The 8,887-nt window shown below is 46.9% G+C and overlaps 1 non-coding gene across 1 annotated transcript; it reads left to right on the top strand.

The window, feature by feature from the left end:
* Nucleotides 1-8,252: 8,252 nt before the first annotated feature.
* LOC119468905 lies at nucleotides 8,253-8,359 on the top strand. Its single transcript, XR_005197713.1, has one exon. It is a non-coding gene; the product is annotated as a U6 spliceosomal RNA (small nuclear RNA).
* Nucleotides 8,360-8,887: the final 528 nt, after the last annotated feature.

Genomic DNA, 8,887 nt, shown 5'->3' with positions numbered 1-8,887 from the left:
GTAGAGATGGGGTTTCACCATGTTGACCAGGATGGTCTTGATCTCTTGACCTTGTGATCCACCCACCTCGGCCTCCCAAAGTGCTGGGATTACAGGCTTGAGCCACCGCGCCCGGCCTCATGTCACCATTATTCATCCACTCATCCAATCAATTAACCAAGCAGTCATATATTTAGTTATTCATTTATTCATTCATTTAAAAATATTTAGCGCCTAGTACACGTTAGACATAACATATAACTGCTAGTTTCATTATATACCCTTGATCCTCTAGAATCTCTAAATAAATTTCCCAAAAAAGTGACATTCTAGTAATACACAGACAAAAAACAAAATAGCAAGATATATAGTATTTTAGATAGTGCTATATTCTAAGAAAGAAAATAAAGCAAGAAAAGGGATATGAAATGTCAGGAGATGTTGTTGTTTGTTTGTTTGTTTGTTTTTGAGATAGGGTCTCGCTGTGTCACCTAGGCTGGAGTGCAGTAGCGTGATCTCCGTTCACTGCAACCTCCACCTCCCAGGTTCAAGCAATTCTCCTGCCTCAGCCTCCTGAGTAGCTGGGACTACAGGCAAGTACCACCAGGCCCTGCTAATTTTTATACTTTTAGTAGAGACAGGGTTTCACCATATTGGCCAGGCTGGTCTCAAACACCTGACCTGATCTGCCTACCTCAGCCTCCCACAGAGCTGGGATTGCAGGCATGAGCCTCAGCACTGGTCAGGGGTTGGATATTTATATTCTACGTAAGTTGGCCAGGAAGCCAAAATCTGTATTAGTCGTGGTTCTCCAGAAAAATAGAAAATAAAACCAATAGGATGAAAAAATGAGGTATGGGGGAGGAAGAGAAAGAAAGAGAGATTGAAGTCTTCAGGGAAGAGCTGATGCTTCAGCTGGAGTCTAAAGGCAGTCTGGAAGTAGAATTCCTTCTTCCTGAGGGGACTGGGTCTTTTTTTTTAAGGTCTTCAACTGATTGAATGAGGCCCACCCATATGATGTTGCATAATCTGCTTTCCTCAAACTCTGCAGAGAAGGTGGCTTGTGAGGAAAAAAAATCTGCAGAAAGTGAAGAAGTGAGTCATGCAAATAAATATCTGGGAGAAAGAAATCCAGGTAGTATGAGATGCAAGTCCAAAGGCCTTGAGGTAGATGTGTGTCAGCCACGTTGCTGGAATAGGGGGACTGTGATGGTTAATACTGAGCGTCAATTTGATTAGATTGAAGAATGCAAAGTGTGGTCCCTAGGTATGTCTGTGAGGGTGTTGCCAAAGGAGATTAACATTTGACTCAGTGGACCAGGAGAGGCAGACCCACCCTCAATCTGAGTGGGCACCAGCTAATCAGCTGCCAGTGTGGCTAGAATAAAGCCGGCGGGAGAAGATGGAAGAGCAGACTGAGTCTCCTGGGCTTCATCTTTCCCACGTGCTGGATGCCTCCTGCCCTCAAACATCACACTCCAAGTTCTTCAGCTTTGGGACTCTTGGACTTACACCAGTTGTTTGCCAGGGGCTCTTGGGCCCTTGGCCACGGACTGGAAGCTGCACTGCTGGCTTCCCTACTTTGGAGGTTTTGGGACTCAGGCTGGCTTCCTTGCTCCTCAGCTTGCAGGCTATCGTGGACTTTACCTTGTGATCATGTGAGTTAATACTCCCTAATAAAGTCCCTTTCATATATACATCTACCTATTAGTTCTGTCCATCTAGAGAACCCTGACTAATGCAGTGACCAAGGGTGGGAGCAATGGAGATTAGAAATCCAGGGCGCAGAGCATGTGGGACCTTGCAGGTCTCAATAACTCCAGTGTTATTCTGAGACCATGGAGGGGAGGGACTGAACCAAGAAACAACACTATTTGACTCAGGTTTTAACAAGATCGTTGGCAGCTGTGGTGAGAACAGAGTGCAGGTGGGCAAGGACAGAAGCAAAGAAACCAGCTGGGAGGCTATTTCAGTAGCCCAGGTGAGAAATGGTGGTGGCTTAGATCTTGGGAGCAGTCAGAGACAGAGCAAAAGGTCGAAGGAAATGGCTGAATTCTGTTGATCCTTTGAAGATATAGCCAAGAAGGTTTGCTGACAGGCTGGATATGGGTTATGGCAGAAATAAAGCAATCAAGGATGACACTGAGGTTTTTGTCCTGAACCAGTGCAGCTGAGGTCTGCAGGAGTAGCTTGAAGTAGAGAGGACAGTTCACATCCAAGACTCTGCTTGGGACAGGCAAGTGGGGTGCCTAACATATCCAGGTGGAGATATGTACAGATCGGGAGGGAGACAGGTTCAGGCTGGAGATACAAACTGGGGAGTTACCGACATACAGATGGCTTCAAAGTCCTGGAGATCACCTAGAAAGTGACAGTAGATACAAAAGAGGTTTAAGGGCTAAACTCTGGGCACCTCAACAGTTGGAAGTAGGGAAAATGAAGACGATCCAGCAAATGGGCCAAGAGTGATCTAAAAGAGAAACCGGCCAGGTGTGGTGGCTCACGCATGTAATCCCAGCACTTTAGGAGGCTAAGGCAAGCTGATCACAAGGTCAGCAGTTCCAGACCAGCCTGGCCAACATGGTGAAACCCCGTCTCTACTAAAAATACAAAAATTAGCTGGTGTGGTGGCACATGCCTGTAATCTCAGCTACTTGGGAGGGTGAGGCAAGAGAATCGCGTGAACTCAGGTAGTGGAGGTTGCAGTGAGCCGAGATCGAACCACTGCACTCCAGCCTGGTGAAAGAGCAAGACTCTGGCTCAAAACAAAAAAAAGAAAAAAGAAAAAGAGTCGCCAGGTCAGGCACGGTGGCTCACATCTGTCACTCCAGTGATTTGTGAGGCTGAGGTGGGAGGATTGCTTGAGCCTAGGAGTTTGAGACAAGCCTGGGAAACATAGCAAGACCCTGTCTCTACAAAATATTTTAAAAGTAGCCAGGCTAGGCCAGGCGCAGTGGCTCATGCCTGTAATCCCAGCACTTTGGGAGGCCAAGGCGGGCGGATCACCTGAGGTCCGGAGTTCGCGACCAGCCTGGCCAATAGGGTGAAATCCTATCTCTACTAAAAATAAAAAAAATTAGCCGGGCATGGTGGCAGGCGCCTGTAATCCCAGCTACTAGGGAAGCTGAGGTGGGAGAATCACTTGAAGCCAGGAGGCAGAGGTTGCAGTGAGCAGAGATCACACCACTGCACTCCAGCCTGGGCAACAGAGTGAGACTGTCTGAAAGAAAAAAAAAAAAAAAAAATCAGCCAGTCATGGTGGTGCATGCCTGTAGTCCAAGCTCTAGAGACTGAGGTGGGAGGACCACTTGAGCCCAGGAGGTCAAGGCTGCAGTGAGCTATGATATTGCCACTGCATTCCAGCCTGGGCAACAGAGCAAGGCCCTATCTCAGAAAGAGAGAGGGAGAAAGGACACAGCTGGGCGTGGTGATACGCATCTGTAGTCCCAGCTACTGGGGAGGCTGAGCCAGGGGTTTGAGGCTATCATGTGCTATGATGCTTGAGCTTGTGAATAGCCTTTGTACTCCAGCCTGGGCAACATAGTGAGACCCTGTCTCTTTAAAAATAAAATAATAAGAAAAGGCAAAAGAAGTGAGTGGGGTATTGTGGGAACCAAGAAATAAAGTATTTCAAGGGAAAAGTGATCAACATGTCAAATGCTGACACTAAGGACTGAGAAGTGACCATTGGGCTTGGTAAATGTCCAGGGGCTTCTGTGACTAGGGCAGTTGCAGTTTTGGTAGAGAGATGGGGACTGATTGAGTAGGTTCATGGGAGAATAGAAGCAGAGAAATTAGAGACAATAAACAGAAGCAACTTTTTTAGAAGAGGCTGGAGTATTGAGCAAAGCACAGACAGGCTGGAACGCAGTGATCATAGCTCGCTGCAGCCTTGTGGGCTCAGGCAATCCTCCCAGCTCGGCCTCCTGAGTAGCTAGGACCACAGGCTCACACACCAGTATACCCAGGAAAGTTTTTATGTTTTTCTAGAGATAGGGTGTCACAGTGTTGCCCAGGCCTGTGGTCTCCAGCTCCTGGCCTCTTATCTCAGCCTCCTGAGTCACTGGGATTACAGGCATCAGCCACAGGGCCCGGCCCAGAAACAACTCTTTTTTTTTTTTTTTCTGAGATGGAGCCTAGCTCTGTCACCCAGGCTGGAGTGCAGTGGCACAATCTCCACTCCCTGCAACCTCCACCTCCTGGGTTCAAGGGATTCTCCTGCCTCAGGCTCCTGAGTAGCTGAGATTATAGGCACCTGCCACTACACCCAGCTAATTTTTTTATTTTTAGTAGAGACGGGGTTTCGCTGTATTGGCCAGGCTGGTCTCAAACTCCTGACCTCATGATCCGCCCACCTTGGCCTCCCAAAGTGCTGAGATTACAGGTATGAGCCACCGTACCCAGCCAGAAGCAACTCTTATTAATATCGAAGAAATAATAGCACATGTGTGTGCTAATGGGGACAATGCAGTAAATGGGAGAAAGCTGGTGATGTGGTAGAGAGGGGAGAATTGCCACAGCTTGCTCTTCAGAGGGGACACAATCTAGCACGCAGTGGAGAGGCTGCTGTTGGCCAGTAACCTAAGCAAGTCATTCATCTTATTGGAGAGGAAGTGGAGTATCAGGGCCCAGATGCAGGAGGAAGGGTAGCTGCTGTGATGGGAACCTGCGGACATGCTCTTCTAATAATTTCCATTTCCCTAGTGAAGTAGGAAGCAAAGTCAAGCTCAGCTGAGAGAGTAAAACCAGGGGAGGAGAGGTTGAAAGTTTGAGGAGAGAGTTAAAATATCCACTGCTAAACTTTGCTTGGATTTCTACGCATCGGAAACAAGCTCTTTATTCTGTAGTTAGAACCCAAGACATACAAAGCCTAGGAGGGAGTTAAACCAAAGTCTGAAGTTCACTGTAAGATCAGTGTCTGCAGAAGGGAGGGAAGAGGGGAGTGCAAAGGACGTCAGGATGCCCGCAGCAAGACAGGAAGTACCCCAAAGTGGACAAAGGTAGGGGGCCAGAGATACCAGTAACGGGGTCCCAAGTTAGACCCCATTGTGAGGTCCGTCAGTGCCTCCAGGAAGTGATAGATAAAGGGTACTCCCTCCATCGTGCCCAATTGCTCGCTTCAAATGGAAAATGGGATGTAGAAGGTCAAGTAGGCCAGGAAGAAACACTTGTTTGCAGGTCCCCCCGCCTCCAAGTGGCTGGCCCAGCTTCCCCATTAACACAAGGTATGCTGTATGATGGTGCCTGTGAATATCCATTGTACTACAGCCTGGGCAACATAGCCAGACCCCATCTCTTTAAAAATAAAATTAAATTGGCTGGGCACAGTGGCTCATGCCTGTCATCCCAGCACTTTGAGAGGCCAAGGTGGGCAGGTCACGAGGTCAGGAGTTCGAGACCAGCCTGCCCAACATGGTGAAACCCTGTCTCTACTAAAACCACAAAAATTAGCTGGGCATGGTGGTGCATGCCTGTAATCCCAGCTACTCAGGAGGCTGAGGCAGGAGAATCTCTTGAACCCAGGAGGCAGAGGTTGCAGTGAGCTGAGATCACGCCATTGCACTCCAGCCTGGGTGACAGAGCAAGGCTCCGTCTCAAAAAAATAAAATAATTTAATAGTAAAAAAAGGAGGCAAAAGAGGTGAGTGGGGTATTGTCAGAGCCAAGGAATAAATTATTTCAAGGGGAAAGTGAAAGTATTTGAAGGAGAAAGTGGCCCAGCACCTCCATGAACACATGACAGTGGCGTGGGAGGGGCAGATGCTATGAGGAAGGAGAGAAGAATGACCTTCTGCACTTCAAGAAGCTCCCCGTGTGAGAAGGCTGTGGTTCTCAAGTGTGATCCCCAGCCAGCAGCATCAGTTTCACCTGGGAAATTGTTAGAAATGCACATTCTCGGGCCCCCCCAAACCTGCTGCTATGGTTTGAAGGCATCCCCTCCAAATTCATGTTGAAAGGGAATCCCCATGGTGGTGGTATTAAGAGATGGGGCCTTTCAGAGGTGTTTATGCCATGAGGGCTCTGCTGTCCTGAGTGGATCCGTGTGGTATAAAAGGGCTGCAGGGAACTGGCTTAGGCCTTTTTTGCCCCTCTGCCCTCCACTATGTGAGGGTGACACTGGGAGAAGACACCATCCATGGAGCAGGCCCTCACTGGACACTAAACCTGTCAGTGATCTTGGACTTCCCAGCCTCCAGAACTGTGAGGCATCATTTCTGTTCTTTACAAATAACTCAGTCTCAGGTATTTTGTTATAGCAGCACAACGGGACTAAAACATCTACTAACTCAAACTCCAAGTGCAGTGAGGCCCAACAAGCTGTGTTTTAACAGGATCATTGGTATGTATACCAAAGTTGGAGAAACAGTGCTGGAAGGCAGCCTGCAGAATTTTCTATCTGCTCTTATCCAGTACTGCCACCTACTGGGCAAGCTCTTCAGAAGCCGTGAGGTTAATACAAACATCAGAAAAACAAAAGGGAATTTCCTTTTTCAATATTAACTTTACAAACGAAAAGCAAACCCTTTGCATTATGCAAACACTAATATGCCATGGTTGTAATGAGTATACTTAGATTCTTCCGTTTCTTTCATAAAACATTTGATACCCGCTTTCCATGTATTCACCTAGTAAAATAGTCAGTGTTTTTGTTACAATATTCCATCAGGATAAAACTACGTATTCACAGTGATCACACATTTCAAGGTAAACTGTATGCATCATCTGGCCAAGCATAAACAGATGAAGACAATGTGACCTAATGTTTGGAATTCAAACCATCCCTGGAAAATGCAGACATTTGGTATATCACAAATTAGTCTGTTGTTCCATGGTGCTTGAGCTATTTCCGGTTTTCAGAAGTTATAATCAATAAGACAATAAGTGCCATGTTACTATAGCTGAGTAGTTATTTCTTTGTGATTATAATCTCTAAAGTAAAGTCTCTAACCCAAAAGGTATAATAACGGAGAGTATTATTTTCAATAAGTTGTTTTTTGTTTTTTTGTTTTTTGTTTTTTGTTTTTTGAGACAGAGTGTCACTCTCTCGCCAGGCTGGAGTGCAGTGGCACGATCTCAGCTCACTGCAACTTCTGCCTCCCGGATTCAAGCGATTCTCCTGCCTCAGCCTCTCAAGTAGCTGGGACTACAGGTGCGTGCCACTACGCCCGGCTAATTTTTGTATTTTTAGTAGAGACAGGGTTTCACTACGTTGGCCAGGGTGGTCTCAATCTCTTGACCTCGTGATCCACCCGCCTCGACCTTCCAAAGTGCTGGGATTACAGGCATGAGCCACCGGCGCTTGGCCTATTTTAAATAAGTTAAAACAAACAAAAACAAAAACAAAAACTAGAAATAACCTGAAGGCATTTGCAACAATCTTATCACAACATCGTGCCAAGGGATCTTGTCAAGGCTCCTGGCTTCCCAGCATCTTTGGAAGCTTTGTTAGTTCTGCCTCCCTGGTAGAAGCCAGAAAATTTGGTTTCTCAACTTCTTTGCAGACAGTTCACACATGACCCAGGGCTCATCCATCAGCCATCTCAAAGTCAGAGTGATTCCAAAGTCAGCAATGTGAAGAAGCAAGAGACACATGGAATCTACTTTCTGGTGACAGTGGCATCAGCATCTAGTATTCAGAGGCTCTGAATCCAGTTCTCAGCATCACAGGTGCAAGCCGTGGGTCCACATCCAATGGTCTTCACTGGACACCCAGTGATGCAGTTTGAAGAGCACTCCTGGCTGATTAACCTTTAAGTCCAACACTCTGGCCCTCTCAGAGATTCGTGAACTAATTTTCTTTTCTTTTCTTTTTTGAGACAGAGTCTCACTCCGTCAGCCAACCTGGAATGCAGTAATGAAGTGGCGCAAACTCGGCTCACCATAACCTCTGCCTCGTGGGTTCAACTGATTCTCCTGCCTCAGCCTCCCAAGTAGCTGGACTACAGGCACCTGCAACAATGTCTGGCTAATTTTTTGTATTCTTAGTAGAGACAGGGTTCCACCACGTTGGCCAGACTGGTCTTGAACTCCTGACCTCAAGTGATCAGCCCACCTCAGCTTCCCAAAGTGCTGGGATTACAGGCGTGAGCCACTGTGCCCAGCCTGTGAACTAATCTTCTTTAATAAACTCCCTCTTGTGCTGGGCTTGGTGGTTCATGCCTGTAATCCCAGCACTTTGGGAAGCTGAGGTGGGCTGATCACTTGAGGTCAGGAGTTCAAGACCAGCCTGGCCAACATGGTGAGACCCTGTCTCTACTAAAAATACAAAAATTAGTGCTCACTTTGGCAACACATATACTAAAATTGGAACGATACAGAGAAGATTAGCATGGCCCTTGCGCAAAGATGACACGCAAATTTGTGAAGCGTTCCATATTTTTTTAATTAAAAAAAAATAAAAGAATAAAAAAAATACAAAAATTAGCCGGGAGTGGTGGCAGGTGCCGGTAATCCCAGCTACTCAGGAGGCTGAAGCAGGACAATCGCTTGAACCTGGGACGCGGAGGCTGCAGTGAGCAAAAATCGCACCATTGCACTCCAGCCCTGATGACAAGAGCGAAACTCTGTCTAGATAGATAGATAGATAGATAGATAGATAAATCTCCCTCTCTGCCTGCATGATTGTTCTAGTACTTTTGCTATGTAACAAATCAACTTAAAGCTTAGTGGATCATGTAGCTTAAAGTAGGGTTTCTCAATCTCAGCGCAATTGGCACTTGGGACCAGATAATTCTTTGTCCTGGAGGCTGTCTTGTGTCCTGCAGGATGTTTAGCAGCACCCCTGGTCTCCACCCACTGGATGCAAGTACCACCATGTGCCCAGCCCCAAGTTATGACAACATCTCCAGGCAGCGCCACACATCCCAGGGGGCAAAATTTCCCCTAGTTGAGAATTACTGGCTTAAAGC

Source organism: Cebus imitator, unplaced genomic scaffold, assembly GCF_001604975.1.
Source record: "Cebus imitator isolate Cc_AM_T3 unplaced genomic scaffold, Cebus_imitator-1.0 Scaffold527, whole genome shotgun sequence".
NCBI lineage: Eukaryota > Metazoa > Chordata > Mammalia > Primates > Cebidae > Cebus > Cebus imitator.
The sequence above is the reverse complement of the archived record's forward strand: the minus strand, read 5'-3'. Positions and strand labels throughout refer to the sequence as shown.